Here is a 25,990-nt window from a genome sequence, read left to right on the forward strand (position 1 = left end):
CAGGATAAAGGCACATTGAAAGAGTTACTCTTGCAAGACAGGTTTTGAGAAGGTTCACCAAAATAATATAATGTGAAACAATTTCTTTTTTTTAATTGGTTATCTACTCAGCTACACCAGCACCTGGTTCTACAGGCTGAATTAACTCCAGGACGTTGGCCAGCCGTGTCAGTTGAAACCTTATTTGTCCAAATAGTAAAAAAATAAGTCTGATTGTTAATGAAAGATGTCATCATGGCTTTGAAACTGTGGTTGGGGACAAGCCAACATGAGCACATTCATGGAAGAATAGCAATAAAAACAGGAAGTGTTTGTTAGCAAGCACTCACCAGGCTTTCACTGTCATATTTTGAGTCTAGTGGAACAAAATGGCTGCTGCTGACTGTGCTGCCTGGTGGTGGATCACTCTTTACCATCCTCACAGGCCTTGATGGAACCAAAAAGGCGAGTTCCTGGAGAAGATCTTCTAGGGCGTCGAGGTTAAAGCGGTGCCCCAGCTGGCACCAGGCGCTGACCCAGGTCCTGCATGTGAGATACTGTCAGTTCTGTTCTGCCCTGCTCACAACCACAGGCTGGTGTTGAGGCCTGCAGCAACCAGGACCCCAGTCACCAAGTGTATAAAGGCTGGTCATTGTGGCAATGGGAGGAGTCAAAATGAAGACAGACCAATGTGAGCAGGACGTGACTGCAAAAGTAAGAAGAACTTGACCATGTTTCCTACAGTACCCAGGAGGCTTGGTAGTTGTTGAAGGAAGCTCCAAAAGCAAAGAGCAGACAGCAGGATATAAAAAGAAAAGATCCAGACACTAAAACTACAAGTAGAAACAAGATGAAATACTCAAAGCTTTGGAAAGATACTACAAGGTTGTATATACATTATTATATACACTACTATTCTCATTGACTCCTAAAGAGGGAAAGGAAGAATTAGAATGTGGATCATATGAGCTGATTTCAGTGTTAAGTCCATCCCTCCATCCACTTTCTGTTCTTATCCTTTAAGGGTCACAGGGGGGGGGGGGGGGGGCGATCCCAGGTGACATTGGGCAAGAGGCAGGGTTCACCCTGGACAGGTCACCAGTCCATCAGGAGAAATTAGGTGGCCGAAACTAAGACATTAGTCAGCTCAAATTCAGATTAAAGCAAGAGTCTCCAGATCAAAGTCAGAATTCCTGATAATGTCATCAGGGTTTTGACAGTAACTAGAATTCTGTCTTTGATCTCAGGAGGACATGACAGAAACACAATTGAGAAAAGTATATAAGACCACGGCGGCATGATGATGCAGTGGTTAGCACTGTTGCCTCGCAGCAAGAAGGTTCTGGGTTTGAGTCCAGGCTCGGGTGCAGAATCTTTCTGTGTAGAGTCTGCATGTTCTCCCCATGCATTCGTGGGTTCTCTCCAGGTACTCAGGCTTCTTCCCACCGTCCAAAGAAGAGGCTGATCGGACACTCTAAATTGCGCGTAGGTATGAATGTGTTTGTGAATGGTTTTTCATCTCTGTATTGTTGGCCCTGTGATGGACTGGCAACCTGTCCAGGGTGAACCCTGCCTCTCACCTGTAGATGCCGGTATAGGCTCCAGCCCCCCTGCAACCATTAATGTAGGTGTTTTGTTAATTGCATGCCACATGAAATTATTATTGGTCACTTTTCTACTAACTGTCTCACAGTGGAAAAACAGGAACACTTCTACTTCTGATGATAACAGTTTGTTCAACACTCAACTTCATCCAGTACCATGGTGTCAAACACTGGAACATCCACAGCGCCTGAACAGGGAATTGAACCCTGGACCCTCAGATTAAAAGTCTGATGCTCTACCATCTGAGCTACTCAGGCTCTTTTTACAGCATTTAGACAGGAAAAGAAACACCTGTGAAGGTCAAATTGCTGCTTTCTTGACTTGTTCAATCCTCCATGTTAAAGTCCACCAGGCTTTTGATTGGCTCTGATTCTCTGTGGCAAAATCCAACAAGAGGCTCCAAAAATGTCTTGAATGTCATAAGAATGCACAGGACAAGATGGTAGTTTCCTTCATGTCTGCAGTTCCTCCACTGGAAAGTAAAGTCAATGCTGTTCCTCTGCTGAAACCTGGGATCGGACCAGGGACCTTTAGATCTTCAGTCTAACGCTCTCCCAACTGAGCTATTTCAGCTCTGAGTGAGGGCCCTGCTTCTCTCATTTTATAATCTCTTCCACTCTCACTCGAACTTAGAGAGGATTTGAGCTTCTGAAGTCACGACACATTGAACAGTTCTACAGGACGAAACTGAATGAACTGAAGAAGCTTCTTGGAACTCTAAACTTCTTAACTCGCTTTCTCCAAAAACTGTGCCTGGACGAAGGCCGTTTCCAGCTGTCCTTCAAGCTGACGAGGGCCAAGTTTGATGACCTGTTTGGAGGATATCAAGGATGGACACCAACTACAGGCCCCAGGTTCGTTGACATGACTTCACTGACACCAGGGGAATGTCAACACTGACAGGTTCTCTGGACTCATTGTCATGAGAATTTGTCACATCAGTTGAACATCTTCACATACGTGAATTCATTGAAGGAGTGTGGTTCTAGACCTGCTTTACCTGTCAAGTGTCTTGAGATAACTTTTGTTGTGATTTGGCACAATATAAATAACATTGACTCAACAATAAATCGACTCTTTCCCCCCAACCGTTTAAAGCAAACAGCCGTTCCCACTGATCCTGGATCTGCGCAACGTTCCTGCTTTTTAAAAGGAAAATTGTCATCATTGCTTTTGCAGGATGTGCTTGCTGATGGAGAATTGTAGGCTATAAACTCATTGAACTCACTCCAAGTCATTAGTTTTGAGCAAACTCATGACTCCTGATGTTTAACACAATTATTTGTTAAACACAGAGATCCAGGTGTAGTCCCTCTATGTTCATCCACTAAACTAGAATAAAGTTCTCCTCTTTCCATGGTGGAACAAAGAAGGGGGAGGGTCAATAAGAATATGATCTTTGGACGTTACAGCATCTAAAGACTCAAATGTATATTTAAGGATACATATTTGAGAGGGAGGAAACAGTGATGGGAGGCTGGAGGCTTTAAGGGCTTGATTTTTAGCGGCCAGTGAAGCCACCTTTTGCTGGCTGAGTCCCAGAGACTCATGGAGGCTCTTTGTGGAGGATTTCCACGAGAGAGTCCAGCATGGAAACTTGTTAGTTTCCCTTTCAATTGAGTCCAGGATGTCCCCGAGGTCCTTATTGGGTGATCAGGGTGCGCTGGACGGTCGGCTTCTTTTGGGAAGTGGGGTGGCCGCGTTACCGGTCTTACCCATGACGGGTCAGTGGTAGCACTCGTCTACGTTCTCCCGCAGACTTTCTGCGGTTCCATCTTCCAGATTTTATTGATGAGGATTGTTGGTGGATGAGAGAATTGAAAATTTCTTACTGCAGTTTGGATGATTGAAACTGTGTAGATTGGCGTTAAGAAGTTAGCTGGTTTGGATAAATTCAGGTATGAGCCACCACACTGAATCAGGCACAGGTATGACGTTCACCCTGACATAGAACATCAACAGCTTAACATTGTTGGCAGGACTCCAACCTGAGCAGGGAGACCCTAATGGATTTCTAGTCCATCGCATTCACCACTCGGCCACAACCACATTGACACACATTTGTAGAGGATGGATATTCACAAAATTATCTTAATTTCTGTCACAAGCCCATTTGTGTGAGGTCCTATTTTCTCTTTTTCAGCATTCCTTTGTTTCCAGGTCTCTAATAAGTGCAGAATTACAAAGACAAGCAAGCTTGATCCATCCTGGGCAGGTGATATGAGCCATTGACAACTGGCCAGAGACCCTGGCACAGACGTTGGGGTGGTGATAGAGAGCATTTATACAATTATATTCTATATTTATAGAATTCTAATATCCTACAATTTCATTGAGCAAATGCTTTTGTCCAAAGCCATGTACGTTTCTCACATGTATAGAATATATATGTTACTCTTTTATCTACGTATTAACCACAAAATGCAGTCAAATGCCAGTAAATTCTGAGTATTTATTCATTATTTATTGTTATTTATTATTTTTGAATCCATTTTCATTGTCACTCTTCTGTTCATTTTCAGTTTGATTCATAAAAATGAACAAACTTTGACGTGTTTTCTTCTCTTGTGTGTCAACAATTTTGGATTTGGAATCTCCTGACAAACAGACCACATGACCAAGATGAAGTGTTTTTGGTGAGTTTGGCTCCTGAGCTCAAGACAGTTGTGACTAATAAAGGACAGCTTCAAATGCAGCTGTGAAGCCTCATTGTCAGCTGGGAGGAACGACAGGTGTCTCCCTCTAGTGGCTCCTCACAGCAACAGAGCCTCATTTCATTCACATGCATCCACCACCTCACTACCAAAGGCCAGTTGGGCCTCGACAGACAGGTGAGTTTCAAGTGTTGGACAAAGGTCTTTAAGATGTTCTTATTAATTCAATAAAACCTGAGATTAAAATCTATGGAATTACAACTAACAAGTAGTCAAACACCTGATCAGATGCTCCTTCATGAGGCTGAGAAGAATCAATCAAAACTGGGATGTAGAAAATTAATTGAGAAGAGAAACCTACTGATTGGATGACATGGACCCACCTGATCCATGTCAGCCTTGTTGGAGCAGAAAGAGGTGGATCAGAGGAATCAGTGGATCAAGACTCAGGTGTCAGATGAAGAATCTCTTTATTCACAATGGAGTCAGAGAAATCTTCCAACGTGAGAGAACCTGACAGACCATTTTATACCAAAGACAGGCTGTGTGTGTGGGGGGGGGTGGGGGGGGGGGGGTGGGGAGACGGGACAATGGCTTAAGGGAGCTCCAGGTAACTGGTTTGAACTGGTCCCTCATCTCTGTGAGTAGAAACCATCTGAGGTGGAGGGTGAAGATCTGCTTTGACCTCCTGATCTCCCAGTAAAGCCAGCATAGATGTTGAGCTTGGAGGAGTTGATGGCCTCCTTCATCTTCTTGTTGGAGATGTTTGCTAAACTCAGCACCACCACAGATCAGAGGAAAGTCCACTTGTCAGCTGGACACTGGAGTTTCTAGTGACCTGCAGGATCTTAGTTGTGGTGGCAGCAGGCCTGTTCCAAGAGCTGGGCTCACATTCATGATCAGGCTTCAGAATGGTTCTGGACCACTGAGTGACAGAAGCTGATCCTGGGGCAGCAGAAGACAAATATAGAGAAGAAAAGACAAAAGACAGAGAGAAATGAGGGAGAGAATGACAAAAAGATGGGAACAAGATGAGGGTGAAAGACAAGCAGAGAGAAAGACAGGGGGATGGAAGACAGACAGACAACCAACAACAGCAACAGCAACAGCAGCAATAATAGTATCGATATTGTCCTGTTATTGATGTTTTCATGTGAAAGTGGCATATTTAAGATAAAAGACACTCTTAGAACAGAAAGATCCAGAAAACCCACCAACAAGAGGTGTGTCTGGTACAGATGTGGAATTATTGGCTCTCACAATGTTGAGGCAACTGGGAAGAAGACAAACAAAAGAGGCTTGTGTGATTCAGACATTCATCAAAAATGGTCCTGTAGAACTGTTCAATGTGTCATGACTTCAGAAGCTCAAATCCTCTCTAAGTTCTAGTGAGAGTGGAAGAGATTATAAAATGAGAGAAGCAGGGCCCTCACTCAGAGCTGAAACAGCTCAGTTGGGAGAGCGTTAGACTGAAGATCTAAAGGTCCCTGGTCCGATCCCAGGTTTCAGCAGAGGAACAGCATTGACTTTACTTTACAGTGGAGGAACTGCAGACATGAAGGAAACGAACATCTTGTCCTGTGCATTCTGATGACATTCAAGACATTTTTGGAGCCTCTTGCTGGATTTTGCCACAGAGAATCAGAGCCAATCAAAAGCATGGTGGACTTGAACATGGAGGATTGAACAAGTCAAGAAAGCAGCAGTTTGACCTTCACAGGTGTTTCTTTTCCTGTCTAAATGCTGTAGGAAGAGCCTGAGTAGCTCAGACGGTAGAGCATCAGACTTTTAATCTGAGGGTCCAGGGTTCAAGTCCCTGTTCAGGTGCTGTGCTGGTGTTCCAGTGTTTAACAACATGGTACTGGATGAAGTTCATTGTTGAACAAACTGTTATCATCAGAAGTAGAAGTGTTCTCATCTTGCCACTGTGAGACTGTAGCTGCAGGTCAAATGTGAGATAAAAGTGACTAATAATAATTTCATGTGGCATGCAATTAACGAAAGACCACAAATAACACTGGTCAAGTTAATTTTATTCATATTGCACCAAATCACAACAAAACTTATCTCATGACACTTTACAGGTAGAGCAGGTCCAGTACCAAACTCCTTCAATGAATCTACACCCAACAATTCTCCATCAGCAAGCACATCCTGCAACAGCGGCGACAAAAACCTTCCTTTTAACAGGCAGGAACATCGAGCAGATCCAGGCTCAATGGGGACGGCCTTCTGCTTTGACCGGTTGGGGGGAAAGAGAACAGGAACAAAACAGATAATGGAGGAAGACGGCTATGTAGAAGGAAAGAGAGGGACAGAGATAAAGAGAGAGAGAGACTGATGGACAGACGGTGATGTGAGTAGGTGGAGCTACGGGTGGCAGCTTGAGCCTCTTCAGCTCTGCAGCCTCCTCCAGCAGCACCCAGATCTGGAATGAGGGGAGCCTAAAAGGCTCCTGAGAAGGAGACAAGTTAGTAATACCTATGAGTATAATTAATGTATGACACATATAGGAGGAGAGAGAGGAGTGGAGAGAAGCACAGTGCACTGCATCTGCCATCTGTCTACTTCAAATTACACGCTGCATGACATTGCATTTCAAAACTGCAGAAAGACACTTCAAGAAAAGGTGTGTGAGGGAAGCTCGCTCATGCTGGTCCCCAAAGACTCAAAGCTGCCCTTTCCTCACAAAGAAACAAAAAACCTTACAGCACCTGGTATTCCAAAGCGGTCTCCCATCCAAGTACTAACCAAGACCGACCCTGCTTAGCTTCCGAGTTCAGACGAGATCAGGCGTGTTCAGAGTGGTATGGCCGTAAGCCCTTGACTCTGACACACATGGGCTCTATATCCATTTCACACACTTTACAACCTCAGAAAAAAAGTGATGCGCAACTGCCTCAGAATCTTTTCACACGCAAAATAGGTGTCCTATCAATAAAAGAAAAGAATGTTGATGTCATCGAGAGAAAAGTACTGCTTCTGCCATCTGTCTACTTCAAATTAACCACTGCATGACATTCCATTCGAAAGCTGTGGAGGGCGCTTCAAGAAAAGGTGTGTGAGGGAAGCTCGCTCATGCTGGTCCCCAAAGACTCAAAGCGGCCCATTCCTCACAATGAAACAAAAAAGCTTAAAGCACCTGGTATTCCCAGGCGGTCTTCGATCCAAGTACTAACAAGGCCCGACCCTGCTTAGCTTCCTAGATCAGACGAGTTCAGAATGGTATGGCCGTAAGCCCTTGACTCTTACACACATGGGCTCTATATCCATTTCACTCACTTTACAACCTCAGAAAAAAAGTGACGTGCAACAGCCTCACGGTCTTTTCACACGCCAAATAGGTGTCCTGTCAATACAAAGAAAAGAATGTTGATGTCATCTAGAGAAAAGTACTGCATCTGCCATCTGTCTACGTGAAATTACACGCTGCATGAAATTCCATTTCAAAGCTGCAGAAAGGCGCTTCAAGAAAAGGTGTGTGAAGGAAGCTCGCTCATGCTGGTCCCCAAAGACTCAAAGCTGCCCTTTCCTCACAAAGAAACAAAAAAGCTTACAGCACCTGGTATTCCCAGGCGGTCTTCCACCCAAGTACTAACCAGGCCCGACCCTGCTTAGCTTCCGAGATCAGACGAGATCGGACGTGTTCAGAGTGGTATGGCCGTAAGCCCTGGAATCTGACACACATGGGCTCTATATCCATTTCACACACTTTACAACCTAAGAAAAAAAGTGATGCGCAAAAGCCTCAGGATCTTTTCACACGCCAAGTAGGTGTCCTATCAATAAAAGAAAAGAATGTTGATGTCATCTAGAGAAAAGTACTACATCTGCCATCTGTCTACTTCAAATTACACGCTGCATGACATTCAATTTCAAAGCTGCAGAAAGGCGCTTCAAGAAAAGGTGTGTGAGGGAAGCTTGCTCATGCTGGTCCCCAAAGACTCAAAGCTGCCTTTTCCTCACAAAGAAAGAAAAAAGCTTACAGCACCTGGTATTCCCAGGCGGTCTCCCATCCAAGTACTAACCAAGCCCGACCCTGCTTAGCTTCCGAGATCAGACGAGATCGGGCGTGTTCAGAGTGGTATGGCCGTAAGCCCTTGACTCTGAAACACATGGGCTCTATATCCATTTCACTCACTTTACAACCTAAGAAAAAAAGTGATGCGCAACAGCCTCAGGGTCTTTTCACACGCCAAATAGGTGTCCTGTCAATACAACGAAAAGAATGTTGATGTCATCTAGAGAAAAGTACTGCATCTGCCATCTGTCTACTTCAAATTACACGCTGCATGACATTGCATTTCAAAACTGCAGAAAGACGCTTCAAGAAAAGGTGTGTGAGGGAAGCTCGCTCATGCTGGTCCCCAAAGACTCAAAGCTGCCCTTTCCTCACAAAGAAACAAAAAACCTTACAGCACCTGGTATTCCAAAGCGGTCTCCCATCCAAGTACTAACCAAGTCCGACCCTGCTTAGCTTCCGAGATCAGACGAGATCAGGCGTGTTCAGAGTGGTATGGCCGTAAGCCCTTGACTCTGACACACATGGGCTCTATATCCATTTCACACACTTTACAACCTCAGAAAAAAAGTGATGCGCAACTGCCTCAGAATCTTTTCACACGCAAAATAGGTGTCCTATCAATAAAAGAAAAGAATGTTGATGTCATCTAGAGAAAAGTACTGCATCTGCCATCTGTCTACTTCAAATTGCACGCTGCATGACATTCAATTTGAAAGCTGCAGAAAGGCGCTTCAAGAAAAGGTGTGTGAGGGAAGCTCGCTCATGCTGGTCCCCAAAGACTCAAAGCGGCCCTTTCCTCACAATGAAACAAAAAAGCTTAAAGCACCTGGTATTCCCAGGCGGTCTTCGATCCAAGTACTAACAAGGCCCGACCCTGCTTAGCTTCCGAGATCAGACGAGTTCAGAATGGTATGGCCGTAAGCCCTTGACTCTGACACACATGGGCTCTATATCCATTTCACTCACTTTACAACCTCAGAAAAAAAGTGACGTGCAACAGCCTCACGGTCTTTTCACACGCCAAATAGGTGTCCTGTCAATACAAAGAAAAGAATGTTGATGTCATCTAGAGAAAAGTACTGCATCTGCCATCTGTCTACGTGAAATTACACGCTGCATGACATTCCATTTCAAAGCTGCAGAAAGGCGCTTCAAGAAAAGGTGTGTGAAGGAAGCTCGCTCATGCTGGTCCCCAAAGACTCAAAGCTGCCCTTTCCTCACAAAGAAACAAAAAAGCTTACAGCACCTGGTATTCCCAGGCGGTCTTCCACCCAAGTACTAACCAGGCCCGACCCTGCTTAGCTTCCGAGATCAGACGAGATCGGGCGTGTTCAGAGTGGTATGGCCGTAAGCCCTGGACTCTGACACACATGGGCTCTATATCCATTTCACACACTTTACAACCTCAGAAAAAAAGTGATGCGCAACAGCCTCAGGGTCTTTTCACACGCCAAATAGGTGTCCTGTCAATACAACGAAAAGAATGTTGATGTCATCTAGAGAAAAGTACTGCATCTGCCATCTGTCTACTTCAAATTACACACTGCATGACATTCCATTCCAAAGCTGCGGAGGGCGCTTCAAGAAAAGGTGTGTGAGGGAAGCTCGCTCATGCTGGTCCCCAAAGACTCAAAGCTGCCCTTTCCTCACAAAGAAACAAAAAAGCTTACAGCACCTGGTATTCCCAGGCGGTCTCCCATCCAAGTACTAACCAGGCCCGACCCTGCTTAGCTTCCGAGATCAGACGAGATCGGGCGTGTTCAGAGTGGTATGGCCGTAAGCCCTTGACTCTGACACACATGGGCTCTATATCCATTTCACACACTTTACAACCTCAGAAAAAAAGTGATGCGCAAAAGCCTCAGGGTCTTTTCACACGCCAAATAGGTGTCCGGTCAATAAAAGAAAAGAATGTTGATGTCATCTAGAGAAAAGTACTGCATCTGCCATCTGTCTACTTCAAATTGCACGCTGCATGAAATCAATTTGAAAGCTGCAGAAAGGCGCTTCAAGAAAAGGTGTGTGAGGGAAGCTCGCTCATGCTGGTCCCCAAAGACTCAAAGCTGCCCTTTCCTCACAAAGAAACAAAAAAGCTTACAGCACCTGGTATTCCCAGGCGGTCTTCCACCCAAGTACTAACCAGGCCCGACCCTGCTTAGCTTCCGAGATCAGAAGAGATCGGACGTGTTCAGAGTGGTATGGCCGTAAGCCCTGGACTCTGACACACATGGGCTCTATATCCATTTCACACACTTTACAACCTCAGAAAAAAAGTGATGCGCAACAGCCTCAGGGTCTTTTCACACGCCAAATAGGTGTCCTATCAATAAAAGAAAAGAATGTTGATGTCATCGAGAGAAAAGTACTGCATCTGCCATCTGTCTACTTCAAATTACACACTGCATGACATTCAATTTCAAAGCTGCGGAGGGCGCTTCAAGAAAAGGTGTGTGAGGGAAGCTCGCTCATGCTGGTCCCCAAAGACTCAAAGCTGCCCTTTCCTCACAATGAAAAAAAAAAGCTTACAGCACCTGGTATTCCCAGGCGGTCTCCCATCCAAGTACTAACCAGGCCCGACCCTATTTAGCTTCCGAGATCAGACGAGATCGGGCGTGTTCAGAGTGGTATGGCCGTAAGCCCTAGACTCTGACACACATGGGCTCTATATCCATTTCACTCACTTTACAACCTAAGAAAAAAAGTGATGCGCAACAGCCTCAGGGTCTTTTCACACGCCAAATAGGTGTCCTGTCAATACAACGAAAAGAATGTTGATGTCATCGAGAGAAAAGTACTGCATCTGCCATCTGTCTACTTCAAATTACACGCTGCATGACATTGCATTTCAAAACTGCAGAAAGACGCTTCAAGAAAAGGTGTGTGAGGGAAGCTCGCTCATGCTGGTCCCCAAAGACTCAAAGCTGCCCTTTCCTCACAAAGAAACAAAAAACCTTACAGCACCTGGTATTCCAAAGCGGTCTCCCATCCAAGTACTAACCAAGTCCGACCCTGCTTAGCTTCCGAGATCAGACGAGATCAGGCGTGTTCAGAGTGGTATGGCCGTAAGCCCTTGACTCTGACACACATGGGCTCTATATCCATTTCACACACTTTACAACCTCAGAAAAAAAGTGATGCGCAACTGCCTCAGAATCTTTTCACACGCAAAATAGGTGTCCTATCAATAAAAGAAAAGAATGTTGATGTCATCTAGAGAAAAGTACTGCATCTGCCATCTGTCTACTTCAAATTGCACGCTGCATGACATTCAATTTGAAAGCTGCAGAAAGGCGCTTCAAGAAAAGGTGTGTGAGGGAAGCTCGCTCATGCTGGTCCCCAAAGACTCAAAGCGGCCCTTTCCTCACAATGAAACAAAAAAGCTTAAAGCACCTGGTATTCCCAGGCGGTCTTCGATCCAAGTACTAACAAGGCCCGACCCTGCTTAGCTTCCGAGATCAGACGAGTTCAGAATGGTATGGCCGTAAGCCCTTGACTCTGACACACATGGGCTCTATATCCATTTCACTCACTTTACAACCTCAGAAAGAAAGTGACGTGCAACAGCCTCACGGTCTTTTCACACGCCAAATAGGTGTCCTGTCAATACAAAGAAAAGAATGTTGATGTCATCTAGAGAAAAGTACTGCATCTGCCATCTGTCTACGTGAAATTACACGCTGCATGACATTCCATTTCAAAGCTGCAGAAAGGCGCTTCAAGAAAAGGTGTGTGAAGGAAGCTCGCTCATGCTGGTCCCCAAAGACTCAAAGCTGCCCTTTCCTCACAAAGAAACAAAAAAGCTTACAGCACCTGGTATTCCCAGGCGGTCTTCCACCCAAGTACTAACCAGGCCCGACCCTGCTTAGCTTCCGAGATCAGACGAGATCGGGCGTGTTCAGAGTGGTATGGCCGTAAGCCCTGGACTCTGACACACATGGGCTCTATATCCATTTCACACACTTTACAACCTCAGAAAAAAAGTGATGCGCAACAGCCTCAGGGTCTTTTCACACGCCAAATAGGTGTCCTGTCAATACAACGAAAAGAATGTTGATGTCATCTAGAGAAAAGTACTGCATCTGCCATCTGTCTACTTCAAATTACACACTGCATGACATTCCATTCCAAAGCTGCGGAGGGCGCTTCAAGAAAAGGTGTGTGAGGGAAGCTCGCTCATGCTGGTCCCCAAAGACTCAAAGCTGCCCTTTCCTCACAATGAAAAAAAAAAGCTTACAGCACCTGGTATTCCCAGGCGGTCTCCCATCCAAGTACTAACCAGGCCCGACCCTATTAAGCTTCCGAGATCAGACGAGATCGGGCGTGTTCAGAGTGGTATGGCCGTAAGCCCTTGACTCTGACACACATGGGCTCTATATCCATTTCACACACTTTACAACCTCAGAAAAAAAGTGATGCGCAAAAGCCTCAGGGTCTTTTCACACGCCAAATAGGTGTCCGGTCAATAAAAGAAAAGAATGTTGATGTCATCTAGAGAAAAGTACTGCATCTGCCATCTGTCTACTTCAAATTGCACGCTGCATGAAATCAATTTGAAAGCTGCAGAAAGGCGCTTCAAGAAAAGGTGTGTGAGGGAAGCTCGCTCATGCTGGTCCCCAAAGACTCAAAGCTGCCCTTTCCTCACAAAGAAACAAAAAAGCTTACAGCACCTGGTATTCCCAGGCGGTCTTCCACCCAAGTACTAACCAGGCCCGACCCTGCTTAGCTTCCGAGATCAGAAGAGATCGGACGTGTTCAGAGTGGTATGGCCGTAAGCCCTGGACTCTGACACACATGGGCTCTATATCCATTTCACACACTTTACAACCTCAGAAAAAAAGTGATGCGCAACAGCCTCAGGGTCTTTTCACACGCCAAATAGGTGTCCTGTCAATACAACGAAAAGAATGTTGATGTCATCTAGAGAAAAGTACTGCATCTGCCATCTGTCTACTTCAAATTACACGCTGCATGACATTGCATTTCAAAACTGCAGAAAGACGCTTCAAGAAAAGGTGTGTGAGGGAAGCTCGCTCATGCTGGTCCCCAAAGACTCAAAGCTGCCCTTTCCTCACAAAGAAACAAAAAACCTTACAGCACCTGGTATTCCAAAGCGGTCTCCCATCCAAGTACTAACCAAGTCCGACCCTGCTTAGCTTCCGAGATCAGACGAGATCAGGCGTGTTCAGAGTGGTATGGCCGTAAGCCCTTGACTCTGACACACATGGGCTCTATATCCATTTCACACACTTTAATACCTCAGAAAAAAAGTGATGCGCAACTGCCTCAGAATCTTTTCACACGCAAAATAGGTGTCCTATCAATAAAAGAAAAGAATGTTGATGTCATCTAGAGAAAAGTACTGCATCTGCCATCTGTCTACTTCAAATTGCACGCTGCATGACATTCAATTTGAAAGCTGCAGAAAGGCGCTTCAAGAAAAGGTGTGTGAGGGAAGCTCGCTCATGCTGGTCCCCAAAGACTCAAAGCGGCCCTTTCCTCACAATGAAACAAAAAAGCTTAAAGCACCTGGTATTCCCAGGCGGTCTTCGATCCAAGTACTAACAAGGCCCGACCCTGCTTAGCTTCCGAGATCAGACGAGTTCAGAATGGTATGGCCGTAAGCCCTTGACTCTGACACACATGGGCTCTATATCCATTTCACTCACTTTACAACCTCAGAAAAAAAGTGACGTGCAACAGCCTCACGGTCTTTTCACACGCCAAATAGGTGTCCTGTCAATACAAAGAAAAGAATGTTGATGTCATCTAGAGAAAAGTACTGCATCTGCCATCTGTCTACGTGAAATTACACGCTGCATGACATTCCATTTCAAAGCTGCAGAAAGGCGCTTCAAGAAAAGGTGTGTGAAGGAAGCTCGCTCATGCTGGTCCCCAAAGACTCAAAGCTGCCCTTTCCTCACAAAGAAACAAAAAAGCTTACAGCACCTGGTATTCCCAGGCGGTCTTCCACCCAAGTACTAACCAGGCCCGACCCTGCTTAGCTTCCGAGATCAGACGAGATCGGGCGTGTTCAGAGTGGTATGGCCGTAAGCCCTGGACTCTGACACACATGGGCTCTATATCCATTTCACACACTTTACAACCTCAGAAAAAAAGTGATGCGCAACAGCCTCAGGGTCTTTTCACACGCCAAATAGGTGTCCTGTCAATACAACGAAAAGAATGTTGATGTCATCTAGAGAAAAGTACTGCATCTGCCATCTGTCTACTTCAAATTACACACTGCATGACATTCCATTCCAAAGCTGCGGAGGGCGCTTCAAGAAAAGGTGTGTGAGGGAAGCTCGCTCATGCTGGTCCCCAAAGACTCAAAGCTGCCCTTTCCTCACAATGAAAAAAAAAAGCTTACAGCACCTGGTATTCCCAGGCGGTCTCCCATCCAAGTACTAACCAGGCCCGACCCTATTAAGCTTCCGAGATCAGACGAGATCGGGCGTGTTCAGAGTGGTATGGCCGTAAGCCCTTGACTCTGACACACATGGGCTCTATATCCATTTCACACACTTTACAACCTCAGAAAAAAAGTGATGCGCAAAAGCCTCAGGGTCTTTTCACACGCCAAATAGGTGTCCGGTCAATAAAAGAAAAGAATGTTGATGTCATCTAGAGAAAAGTACTGCATCTGCCATCTGTCTACTTCAAATTGCACGCTGCATGAAATCAATTTGAAAGCTGCAGAAAGGCGCTTCAAGAAAAGGTGTGTGAGGGAAGCTCGCTCATGCTGGTCCCCAAAGACTCAAAGCTGCCCTTTCCTCACAAAGAAACAAAAAAGCTTACAGCACCTGGTATTCCCAGGCGGTCTTCCACCCAAGTACTAACCAGGCCCGACCCTGCTTAGCTTCCGAGATCAGAAGAGATCGGACGTGTTCAGAGTGGTATGGCCGTAAGCCCTGGACTCTGACACACATGGGCTCTATATCCATTTCACACACTTTACAACCTCAGAAAAAAAGTGATGCGCAACAGCCTCAGGGTCTTTTCACACGCCAAATAGGTGTCCTATCAATAAAAGAAAAGAATGTTGATGTCATCGAGAGAAAAGTACTGCATCTGCCATCTGTCTACTTCAAATTACACGCTGCATGACATTCAATTTCAAAGCTGCGGAGGGCGCTTCAAGAAAAGGTGTGTGAGGGAAGCTCGCTCATGCTGGTCCCCAAAGACTCAAAGCTGCCCTTTCCTCACAATGAAAAAAAAAAGCTTACAGCACCTGGTATTCCCAGGCGGTCTCCCATCCAAGTACTAACCAGGCCCGACCCTATTTAGCTTCCGAGATCAGACGAGATCGGGCGTGTTCAGAGTGGTATGGCCGTAAGCCCTTGACTCTGACACACATGGGCTCTATATCCATTTCACACACTTTACAACCTCAGAAAAAAAGTGATGCGCAAAAGCCTCAGGGTCTTTTCACACGCCAAATAGGTGTCCGGTCAATAAAAGAAAAGAATGTTGATGTCATCTAGAGAAAAGTACTGCATCTGCCATCTGTCTACTTCAAATTGCACGCTGCATGAAATCAATTTGAAAGCTGCAGAAAGGCGCTTCAAGAAAAGGTGTGTGAGGGAAGCTCGCTCATGCTGGTCCCCAAAGACTCAAAGCTGCCCTTTCCTCACAAAGAAAAAAAAAAACCTTACAGCACCTGGTATTCCCAGGCAGTCTTCCATTCAAGTACTAACCAGGCCCGACCCTGCTTAGCTTCCAAGATCAGACGAGATCGGGCATGTTCAGAGTGGTATGGCCGTAAGCCCTTGACTCTCACACACATGGGCTCTATATCCATTTCACTCACTTTACAACCTCAGAAAAAATGTGATGCGCAACAGCGTCAGGGTCTTTTCAAGCACCAAATGGGTGTCCTGTCAATAAAAGAAAAGAATGTTGATGTCATCGAGAGAAAAGTACTGCATCTGCCATCTGTCTACTTCAAATTAACCACTGCATGACATTCCATTCCAAAGCTGCGGAGGGCGCTTCAAGAAAAGGTGTGTGAGGGAAGCTCGCTCATGCTGGTCCCCAAAGACTCAAAGCGGCCCATTCCTCACAATGAAACAAAAAAGCTTACAGCACCTGGTATTCCCAGGCGGTCTCCCATCCAAGTACTAACCAGGCCCGACCCTATTTAGCTTCCTAGATCAGACGAGTTCAGAATGGTATGTCCGTAAGCCCTTGACTCTTACACACATGGGCTCTATATCCATTTCACTCACTTTACAACCTCAGAAAAAAGTGACGTGCAACAGCCTCACGGTCTTTTCACACGCCAAATAGGTGTCCTGTCAATACAAAGAAAAGAATGTTGATGTCATCTAGAGAAAAGTACTGCATCTGCCATCTGTCTACGTCAAATTACACGCTGCATGAAATTCCATTTCAAAGCTGCAGAAAGGCGCTTCAAGAAAAGGTGTGTGAAGGAAGCTCGCTCATGCTGGTGCCCAAAGACTCAAAGCTGCCTTTTCCTCACAAAGAAACAAAAAAGCTTACAGCACCTGGTATTCCCAGGCGGTCTTCCACCCAAGTACTAACCAGGCCCGACCCTGCTTAGCTTCCGAGATCAGACGAGATCGGGCGTGTTCAGAGTGGTATGGCCGTAAGCCCTGGACTCTGACACACATGGGCTCTATATCCATTTCACACACTTTACAACCTCAGAAAAAAAGTGATGTGCAACAGCCTCACGGTCTTTTCACACGCGAAATAGGTGTCCTGTCAATAAAAGAAAAGAATGTTGATGTCATCGAGAGAAAAGTACTGCATCTGCCATCTGTCTACTTCAAATTAACCACTGCATGACATTCCTTTCCAAAGCTGCGGAGGGCGCTTCAAGAAAAGGTGTGTGAGGGAAGCTCGCTCATGGTGGTCCCCAAAGACTCAAAGCGGCCCTTTCCTCACAATGAAAAAAAAAAGCTTACAGCACCTGGTATTCCCAGGCGGTCTCCCATCCAAGTACTAACCAGGCCCGACACTGCTTAGCTTCCGAGATCAAACGAGATCGGGCGTGTTCAGAGTGGTATGGCCGTCAGCCTTTGACTCTCACACACATGGGCTCTATATTCATTTCACTCACTTTACAACCTCAAAAAAAATGTGATGTGTACCAGCCTCACGGTCTTTTTACACACCAAATAGTTGTCCTGTCAATACAACGAAAAGAATGTTGATGTCATCTAGAGAAAAGTACTGCATCTGCCATCTGTCTACTTCAAATTACACACTGCATGACATTCCATTCGAAAGCTGTGGAGGGCGCTTCAAGAAAAGGTGTGTGAGGGAAGCTCGCTCATGCTGGTCCCCAAACACTCAAAGCTGCCCTTTCCTCACAATGAAACAAAAAAGCTTACAGCACCTGGTATTCCCATGCGGTCTCCCATCCAAGTACTAACCAGGTCCGACCCTGCTTAGCTTCCGAGATCAGACGAGATCAGGCGTGTCCAGAGTGGTATGGCCGTAAGCCCTTGACTCTGACACACATGGGCTCTATATCCATTTCACTCACTTTACAACCTCAGAAAAAAAGTGATGTGCAACAGCCTCACGGTCTTTTCACACACCAAATAGGTGTCCTGTCAATAAAAGAAAAGAATGTTGATTTCATCTAGAGAAAAGTACTGCATCTGCCATCTGTGTACTTTAAATTACACGCTGCATGACATTCAATTTCAAAGCTGCGGAAAGGCGCTTCAAGAAAAGGTGTGTGAGGGAAGCTCGCTCATGCTGGTCCCCAAAGACTCAAAGCTGCCCTTTCCTCAAGCTGAAGTTAAAAGAATTGCAAATTAATCCTTCACAGGTACTTGTTCACAGAGATGGATGAAATAAAAATTGAATATATTCTAGAATTATAAAAATCCAATTAACAAAACTATTAGCAATGAGTAAGAGGATTTTCAAAACAAAACAAACAGTGTCTTTCTTGGTTCTGAACTTTCGTTTCACTGAAAATAAAAATCTTTTTTAGTTAGATAGTTTCACATAAAATACCCTCAAGTCATCCTTAACACCTCAATTGTAAGGAAAAAAGTTTACTCTACAAAAGATAACCTTTTTGGTTTTTTTTAAATATACATCATATTTAATCCCTTTCAGAATCCTTAAGTTACTTTCTAAAACGGTATTCTTTAATTTACAACAACTAAAACTCAATATTTTACCTGTTGGCACACACACATTCATATGAAACACCTTAAATTTGATTTTTACCTGTTTCAGGCCTGTTTATTGAAGCTCGTGTGCGGTCGGGGCTTCACAACTGTAATGGCCGCTTCACTCGCAGCTGAGCACACAATAAAAGCAAGTGCATGTGTATGTTAGTCCTCACAAATCCAGGGTTTTATTAGAAGGGGGAGAACGGGAATGGAGGATGAGAGTCTGAATGGTAATGGCAATGGCGGTGGCAGTCACAATCCAAACACTCACAAGCAATGGCGGGACAGCGAAAGTCACGAAGAAGAAAACACAGCAGGACAAGGCACAGCAGAACAGCAGAGCCATCGGATGGAAACCCGTCTCTCTCTCTCCAATGTCCGTCTCCTTCAAGCATATTATCTTAATTTAGCCGCAATTATCAAACATTATCTCGTGTCGAATTCGCATTACCTTTACTTTAGCTCCAAAAATATTACAACGCTAAAGCTACGATTTGCATGCACATTAGCACGGAATGATATCCCTAGCTAGCACGTCGCTAACCATGTACACATCCAGTCTCTTTTCACTATAACAGTTAGATAAAGCGCAAATACAGGCATAAATATTCACCTCTCGAAGGTCACACAGAAGTTTACATCAGGACCACCAGTCGTCGACCTCCAAAATAAACTTAAATGCTCTCCACACAAATGATGCCTCCCCTCTTAACTCTCTGATCATTGCCTCTGTTTCTCTCCCCATGCGCGCTAACTACTCACCTCACAAACCTGCGCCACTAGTCCCACCCCTTACACAGGAACTTTCCTCTGATTGGCTTTTGCGGTCTAATACACCCAAAGATAAGACAGGAATGAAATGATTGACAGGTAACAATTGAGGTTACATATAAACACGGCTTCTTCCGCTCTCCTTATTCTCAGATCACTGATCTTTTCCAGACTCAGAGAACTTAAAGACCTTTATATGAATTTATTTTTTAACTGTAAATAGTTTTACTTTTTAAATGTTACATATTATATTTATGCTTTCAACCTGCTCACATTATAACCAATTTTAACGATTATGAACTCTATTTATTTATGAACTTTTTAACACATCTTTTATGCTTTTTATGCTATGTAATTTATTTGATTTTTTTACAGGGCTACGTGTTGTATGATAACAAGAGTGTATATTGTTTACAATGTGTCACAGTCAATGGGTGGCACGGTGGTACCGTGGTTAACAGTGTCGCCTAAAAGCAAGTTCAAGTCCTGGCTCGAGCACAGGTTCTTTCTGTGTGGTGTGTGCATGTTCTCCCCGTGTCTGCATGGGTTGTCTGTCTATTTGTGTTGGCCCTGCAATGGACTGGCTACCTGTCCAGGGTGAAACCTGCCTCTCACCTGAAAGCCACTGGGAAAGGCTCCAGCCTCCCCCTGCAACCCTTAACAGAAATAAGCTGGGATGCATGGAAGTATAGAAAGCGGATACAATGAAGCGCATACAAATTTTTCGAATGCACGAAAAAGTCTCACCTCTTGTTTTTTTCATATTGGTTAGTTTGGAAGCATGGAATTTCTGACAAAGCCTAAGTTTGTATTGTTTATTCATTGATTTTTCTGACAATTTACAAACAAAGCTTTCAAAACTGAGAGGACAAGCAGTGGTGTTTAAGATCAACACCCAACATGGGGCTTGAACCAACAACCCTGAGACTAAAAGTCTCATGCTCGACTGACTGAGCTAATCAGGTTACGTCAGTGTAAATCCCATAGCATGAAGCGGTCAGAGTGAGAGACTCACAGTCCTGTGAGTGATCACCCACCCATCTATCCATCCATCCATCCATCCATCTATCCATTCGTCCATCCATCCATCCATCCATCCATTTTTTCCGCTTATCCTGTTAAGGGTCACTGGGTGGGGCTGGAGCCTATCCCAGAGGGGACATTACCTTGGACAGGTCAGTGGTCCATCGCAGTCCACCGCAGCCAACAAATATTGACAGACAACCATTCACACTCACAGCCATACCTACGGTCAATTTAGAGTTGCATTTCCATTTGCATGTCTTTGGACTGTGGAAGGAAGCTGGAGTACCTGGAGAGAACCAGCACAGGGAAAACATGCAGACACTCTCAGGATTTATTCCAATGAAGCGCCTAAAAAAGGAGTGTTGGAACTAACTCAGATGAATGAGACATTATAAGCCATCAAATATATACATGTAGATGTAGTGTTGGAGATCCAAGAAAACAGGGAGAAAAGAGAAGAGAAGAAGAAGAAGAAAAAAACAGCTTCTTTGACCAGATAACATAGTTGTCTATTTCAATGTTTGAGGTCTGAAAAAATAACTGATTAACTGTGAAATGTGATGGACAGGCAAGTACTTACTAGGATCAGGGCAGCTGGAAAATAGGCTCCTGCATCTGTAGGCAATATCAGAGACAAAGAAAAATCAACACAAATGAGCAGGCACTTGAACGATGCTAAAACCACTCTTTTTTAAACAAATACAACCACAGCTTCTGCTCTATGGCCTTAACTACACTGTAATCATGCCATCAGACAGACTCATGCCAGAGCAGTAGCCTAGCACAAGATGGAGGAACGTAATTGCATGTAAACACAGTCAGTGTGCACTCATCTTAATATGAACCGACTTAACTGTTGTGTGACACGTATATTGTGTGTACTGTAAAATGGTTCAGTCTATCATAAAGCTTCATGAATTCACAGGCAAAATACAGATGTCGCACACATTAATTTGTGGAGGCTCGAGATGTAAAAAGTAAAGTCGACTCTCTGTGTTTTTTGGATTAATTTGCAAGCATTTTCAACATTTTGGCTAGCTGCTAAATCTGGCTAGCATGATGTGCACCGAGTGTAATTATCAATGCAAATGTGGCAGGATGAGAGGTCCCACCCTAGCAGTGAGACTGGTTGGTGATGCCTGACTTGGCTTGTACCATCATTAGCCAACCAGTGTGTGGCGCTGCTCTATAAATAGGGGCAGCATCTACCTGGTCAATCTCTTGCTCTTGGGGTTCGGGGTCCTCCCACTTCCTGGTCACATCGCTTCCGCCTCTGATCGCCTCACGCCTGCCTTCTCGCCACCGTCTGTGCTGGTATGTAGCAGTAGCTCCCTGTAGCTCGTGTTGCATGCTGATCATGCAAGTTTTTCATGTTCACGTGTTTAATTGTAGGCGTCCGGCTTTTGGGACACGGTCCCTTAATCGCCGCTAGTGGGGAAACCCCCCCCCCCCCCCCCCGATCTGACGTGCAGAGGCTGTTTGCCACAGCATACTAGCTGTGAAACCCTTTGCTCTGCATGCGTGCGATCTACACCTGATTGGCACAGCTGGTGAGCCGTGACACTGAGGAAGAACTAGCTGCTGCTTTGCTACCGGGCGCTGTCTTGCCAGACTACCCTGCTTTGCTAGATGCTCCTGCTTTGCTGTGGCTGCTGTTTTGCTACAGACTACCCTGCTTTGCTGTGGCTGCTGTTTTGCTACAGACTACCCTGCTTTGCTCTGGCTGCTGTTTTGCTACAGACTACCCTGCTTTGCTCTGGCTGCTGTTTTGCTAAGGACTACCCTGCTTTGCTCGGGCTACTGTTTTGCTAAGGACTACCCTGCTTTGCGCTGGCTGCTGTTTTGCTACAGACTACCCTGCATTGTTACAGGCTCCTGCTCTGCTACTAGCCTGTTCTGCGACCTACTGGCCATCTACACATGTTTTGCTTGTTTGTTTGTTCACTGTTTACTGTGTTCACTGGAGTGCTCTGCTTCTGTGTTAACGAATTGGAATCCGCTGTGTGTTGAACTGGAGGTTGTTTCAGTAATTCACCTTGTTTAACCAGGGTCTGCCAGATCCTGATGTCCACCGTGTGGCGCCACTGAACTGTACTTCATGGTGCTCTGAAGGTTTGGATCTGCATTGTTTCCCATTCCTCCGCTTGGGCTTCAGGGTGCAGCAAGCTGCTGGACGGCTATCTGTTAGCTCCCTGGTCTAGCAATGGAGAAATGAACTCGTTTCTGGTTATTTTGGGTTGTATTATTTTTCCTTGCTAATTTGTGTTAATTAAATCTTGTTTCTCGAATTAATTTTTAAATTTTGGTTTGGTTCTGGTTTTTGTGTTTTTTTTTTTTTTAGTTTTGGTGTTAAATTATAATTCTTGTCATTTCGTTTCAGGTACTGGGAGCTCACGGTCCTGGCGTCGCTTTTCCTCTTGTGTGCTGTGCACCCCTGTTTTGCTTTAATCATGTGTGTTTTTTAAATGTGATGTCCCAATTGATCAGGGTGTCTTCTGCCTTGGGATCCCTCACCCCCACTGGTAAGCTCCAGAGTTGTTTAGATTTATTCTTGTTCTCTTTTTAATCTGCTGGCCTGTTTACAATAAATTTTTGTCATGGAACCACGTCTCCTGCCAATTAGTAAATGAACCTGTGAGTGCCTTTTGGTCGGTACGTTAACTATTTCCTTGGGCGAAATTCCTAAGGTGGCGTTGTCCGGCTTTGGTCACTATTATATTTTAATAAGTGCACCCCCCACTCGTGTGTCGCCACACAAACTGGAAACTTCACTTAGCCTCCACTGGCCTACAGACTTTGCGCCAGTGTCTACAATAAATGCAATCGCTACTCACCAAATGACTGTGATTGAGATGGATGATAACCAAGGCTCTGGCCTCACGTGCAGCTCAGGAGATTCTCCTTGCGTCCATAAGGCAAAGATACTGCATGATACTGTTGATTTATTTACAGTGAAGTACTGTATTTTAGCATTACAGCATAGTTCTGTTAAACAGTCATGGGGTGTAATTTAACAGATTCCTATTAGAATTAATGGCAAAGTACTGTATTTTTATAAACGGTGATACTATTGAAATCTTGTAGTACACTGCAAGCAATTGCTGTAAATTTACAAGTCCCACCGCTTTCATAAAATTCATCACTGGATTCAGGACGACCCCTGCTACTCGGCCCCGGTGGGCGGGAGGAGGCTCAGGCCCAAACAATGCTGACTGCAGCTTTAATTTAATCCTAGGTTGATGTAATACTCTGAGAAATCAGTGGTACTTATTTCATGATTTTATAGGAATAAGTTAAGAATAAAATGCCAGTTCATGGTTAAGATAAAATTTACATAAATAAGTATTATGAAGAAGATATTAAAATGTAAATAAAATTTGTTTAAAATTAGTAACTTTCAAAAAAACATCATTTCATGGGGTGTGAATGTCTTTCAAAAATGTTAAAGTAATTCTCTTACGTTAGGTTACGTGCGTGAGTTCATGACCTTTAGTGTTTACACTTCCGGGAGAAACGAGCGCGAGGAAGGAGCATCGTGTGAATGGCGTAACGTTATCGGAGTTTGGAGACTGTGTCGTCGGAGAGGAGTTTTTATCGGTAACGGACTGTGAACTGTAATTGACCGACGTGATCGGAGTGCGTGAGTCGGATTCTCCGCCACCGATTGTGTTTTGAGCACCAGGCAAGTCCAGTTACAGAAGCTAGCGGGAGCTAGGCTAACGCTGTCCACGCTGAAGGGAGACGACGCTGCACGGACGGGACAGGAGCTTCGGATAGTCGCCTCGGGAGAGAGTCGTTAATGGAGGACGCGTCACTGCTGCCGACGGAGCCGGAGGATGTGCCGCTGCTGCCGAGTCACGGAGGTCTGTTGCTGCGGGCTGCTGCGAGCGGGACGGTTGCTGCCATAACGAGCGAGGGATTCATCGGCTGCGGTCCAGTATTGTTGACTTCACCGACACACGGGGGGATCTGGTAAAGGTTTCCATCATGAGCTCCAACTAAAGCGGGCCAACGAAAGTAAACAAGAGTGCACTCGAAATAAAATTAGACAGTTGAAAAAAAGACAAACAATATACCCCGGGGTTCTTATTTTCTATAGTCTTGTTTGTTGAATGTGTTTTTCTGCAAGCTTTTAATACATTTTCTAAACTGAAATCTTGTGTTGTTTCATTGAATTTGTGTGTTGTTACTGAAGCTTTACAGCAGAGTTTAAAGGTCAAGTGTACTCCCCATAGCCCCCATTTGAATATTTAAGAGTGAGAATCATACATTGCCCGAGATTGATATTAATTATTCCAGATGGGACTTTTACCATACAAGATATTTGAAATGAGTTAAAGTGTTCCCTGTAAGCCTAAGGTGGGTTTTAATATTGGAGCCGGTGGTAAAAGGGTTACATTTAGAAATCTAAACCCCTGCTACCATGAGCACACATGGAAATAAAGACTCAACTGACCGCTCGGTCTACTTCAGCTAGCACACTGAACAATACTGTTGTTTACTTGCTAGCTGATAAGTGAGCAGCTGATGTTTGCAATAACATTGAAATAAACTAAAAATAGAGTCAATAGCTCAAATCCTATCACCACCAAAGGAGCCACGTCTTTAACACTTCAATCTCATAGCGACTCCTCAGGATTTCTTCTTCTCTCCATTGCATTTTGTAGGAGGCTCCTGCCGGTCCACACTGCCTTCCCCCTAACAGATTCAGCTACTCAGACTAAAGTTCGTTAGTAAGCTCAATGCATAAAAGTGACGTAATATTTGTTGAAAACTAAATAGGCATGAAGCTGTAACCTCACATGAACACTTGAAGTCTAGATTTCAGCTGCATGTGAAGAAATCAGCATAAAATCCTTGTGTTGGTGTTTAAACCTGGACTACCAGAACCAGGCTAAGAGGTGTTTGTCTGTTAGCTGTGAAGCAAACTGAAACATGAAGGCTTTGAGGGTTTGTTCTCAACACAAAGAAAGATTCAATGCTCAAACTGCCAACTCTGTAAAAAAAAAAAAAAAAAAAACATTTTTACAAATCTCAGTTTATTTCTTCATGAAGATCTTAATGAGGCAATCAGCACCAGAGCACTAAAGTTAAAATTAGTAACACCGTCACGAACGATGGATTTATTTGACCCAATGTAGTTTTCCTGATCAAATATAGTTTTCATCAAAATATATATTTTTTTTATAATTATTTCCCAATATGCAACGTCACATAATTGAAAAAATGGAGGACCCTATAAAATGACCTGACGTCAGTGTTCAAGGGTGAAGTCATTTTTGGAATGAAGAAGAGTTCATCCAGCTTTTTTTGCCTCGTGTCTCTGAACCAGCTCATTTGTTGTCCACGCCGTTCCGTGTTTAACATGTTTTATGTAACATGAATAACATTAATATACAAATATATACATGACATAAATTATATATAGACACAGATAAACATCAATAACCAGTGAGAGAAGTCATGTGATTCTCCGACCTCTCTAAGCTGCATCGCAGTGCTGGAGGAGTGCTGACATCATCATTTATGGTTCCTTGCTGGATGAAGGCCTAAACTATGGAGTGAAATCTACTGCCTTGAACTCACTCTTCATTTCTGCTCAGGCTTTTCCTGCCAGCAAGGCAGTGGCAAGAAAAGCAGTCAGCTGATGTCCACAGCTCAACATGAGAAGGACACATTTCTTTTGAAGAAAAAAACATTTCAAGGAGTTTTTCCTGCCAATACAGGACAACACCCACTCACAAACCAGTGCTGGACAAGTTCCTTCAAAG

At 44.6% G+C, this 25,990-nt stretch overlaps 1 long non-coding RNA gene, 19 other non-coding genes and 5 pseudogenes across 21 annotated transcripts; 1 reads left to right on the forward strand and 24 right to left on the reverse strand.

Moving 5' to 3' along the window:
- Positions 1-1,768: 1,768 nt before the first annotated feature.
- trnak-uuu (transfer RNA lysine (anticodon UUU)) lies at positions 1,769-1,841 on the reverse strand. Its single transcript has one exon. It is a non-coding gene; the product is annotated as a tRNA-Lys (tRNA).
- A 243-nt stretch (positions 1,842-2,084) lies between these two features.
- On the reverse strand, positions 2,085-2,157 carry trnaf-gaa (transfer RNA phenylalanine (anticodon GAA)). Its single transcript has one exon. It is a non-coding gene; the product is annotated as a tRNA-Phe (tRNA).
- Positions 2,158-5,992: 3,835 nt separating this feature from the next.
- trnak-uuu (transfer RNA lysine (anticodon UUU)) lies at positions 5,993-6,065 on the forward strand. The gene has a single exon. It is a non-coding gene; the product is annotated as a tRNA-Lys (tRNA).
- Positions 6,066-6,379: 314 nt separating this feature from the next.
- On the reverse strand, positions 6,380-19,159 carry LOC147263392 (uncharacterized). 2 transcript variants are annotated; one of them, XR_015112623.1, is made up of 4 exons: positions 19,036-19,159; positions 18,694-18,807; positions 18,478-18,550; positions 6,380-6,693 (listed from the first exon to the last, which is right to left on the reverse strand). It is a non-coding gene; the product is annotated as an uncharacterized LOC147263392 (long non-coding RNA). The 2 variants fall into 2 exon arrangements; XR_015112622.1 differs by lacking the exon at positions 6,380-6,693 and having other exon boundaries at positions 18,188-18,550.
- On the reverse strand, positions 6,941-7,059 carry LOC147263393 (5S ribosomal RNA; annotated as a pseudogene).
- LOC147263394 (5S ribosomal RNA) lies at positions 7,789-7,907 on the reverse strand. The gene has a single exon (XR_015113309.1). It is a non-coding gene; the product is annotated as a 5S ribosomal RNA (ribosomal RNA).
- LOC147263395 (5S ribosomal RNA) lies at positions 8,218-8,336 on the reverse strand. The gene has a single exon (XR_015115578.1). It is a non-coding gene; the product is annotated as a 5S ribosomal RNA (ribosomal RNA).
- Positions 8,648-8,766, reverse strand: LOC147263396 (5S ribosomal RNA; annotated as a pseudogene).
- On the reverse strand, positions 9,497-9,615 carry LOC147263397 (5S ribosomal RNA). The gene has a single exon (XR_015115573.1). It is a non-coding gene; the product is annotated as a 5S ribosomal RNA (ribosomal RNA).
- LOC147263398 (5S ribosomal RNA) lies at positions 9,926-10,044 on the reverse strand. The gene has a single exon (XR_015113340.1). It is a non-coding gene; the product is annotated as a 5S ribosomal RNA (ribosomal RNA).
- LOC147263399 (5S ribosomal RNA) lies at positions 10,354-10,472 on the reverse strand. Its single transcript, XR_015113605.1, has one exon. It is a non-coding gene; the product is annotated as a 5S ribosomal RNA (ribosomal RNA).
- On the reverse strand, positions 10,782-10,900 carry LOC147263400 (5S ribosomal RNA). The gene has a single exon (XR_015112984.1). It is a non-coding gene; the product is annotated as a 5S ribosomal RNA (ribosomal RNA).
- LOC147263401 (5S ribosomal RNA) lies at positions 11,212-11,330 on the reverse strand (annotated as a pseudogene).
- Positions 12,061-12,179, reverse strand: LOC147263402 (5S ribosomal RNA). Its single transcript, XR_015115574.1, has one exon. It is a non-coding gene; the product is annotated as a 5S ribosomal RNA (ribosomal RNA).
- On the reverse strand, positions 12,490-12,608 carry LOC147263403 (5S ribosomal RNA). The gene has a single exon (XR_015114486.1). It is a non-coding gene; the product is annotated as a 5S ribosomal RNA (ribosomal RNA).
- Positions 12,918-13,036, reverse strand: LOC147263404 (5S ribosomal RNA). Its single transcript, XR_015113606.1, has one exon. It is a non-coding gene; the product is annotated as a 5S ribosomal RNA (ribosomal RNA).
- LOC147263405 (5S ribosomal RNA) lies at positions 13,348-13,466 on the reverse strand (annotated as a pseudogene).
- On the reverse strand, positions 14,197-14,315 carry LOC147263406 (5S ribosomal RNA). Its single transcript, XR_015115575.1, has one exon. It is a non-coding gene; the product is annotated as a 5S ribosomal RNA (ribosomal RNA).
- LOC147263407 (5S ribosomal RNA) lies at positions 14,626-14,744 on the reverse strand. Its single transcript, XR_015114487.1, has one exon. It is a non-coding gene; the product is annotated as a 5S ribosomal RNA (ribosomal RNA).
- Positions 15,054-15,172, reverse strand: LOC147263408 (5S ribosomal RNA). The gene has a single exon (XR_015113607.1). It is a non-coding gene; the product is annotated as a 5S ribosomal RNA (ribosomal RNA).
- LOC147263409 (5S ribosomal RNA) lies at positions 15,482-15,600 on the reverse strand. The gene has a single exon (XR_015112985.1). It is a non-coding gene; the product is annotated as a 5S ribosomal RNA (ribosomal RNA).
- Positions 15,911-16,029, reverse strand: LOC147263410 (5S ribosomal RNA; annotated as a pseudogene).
- On the reverse strand, positions 16,758-16,876 carry LOC147263411 (5S ribosomal RNA). Its single transcript, XR_015115576.1, has one exon. It is a non-coding gene; the product is annotated as a 5S ribosomal RNA (ribosomal RNA).
- LOC147263412 (5S ribosomal RNA) lies at positions 17,186-17,304 on the reverse strand. Its single transcript, XR_015113224.1, has one exon. It is a non-coding gene; the product is annotated as a 5S ribosomal RNA (ribosomal RNA).
- On the reverse strand, positions 17,615-17,733 carry LOC147263413 (5S ribosomal RNA). The gene has a single exon (XR_015113135.1). It is a non-coding gene; the product is annotated as a 5S ribosomal RNA (ribosomal RNA).
- Positions 19,160-25,990: the final 6,831 nt, after the last annotated feature.

This window comes from Aulostomus chinensis, chromosome 4 (assembly GCF_037954235.1).
Source record: "Aulostomus chinensis isolate RoL2024-O1b breed Wild chromosome 4, RoL_Achi_v1.0, whole genome shotgun sequence".
In the NCBI taxonomy this organism is placed as follows: domain Eukaryota; kingdom Metazoa; phylum Chordata; class Actinopteri; order Syngnathiformes; family Aulostomidae; genus Aulostomus; species Aulostomus chinensis.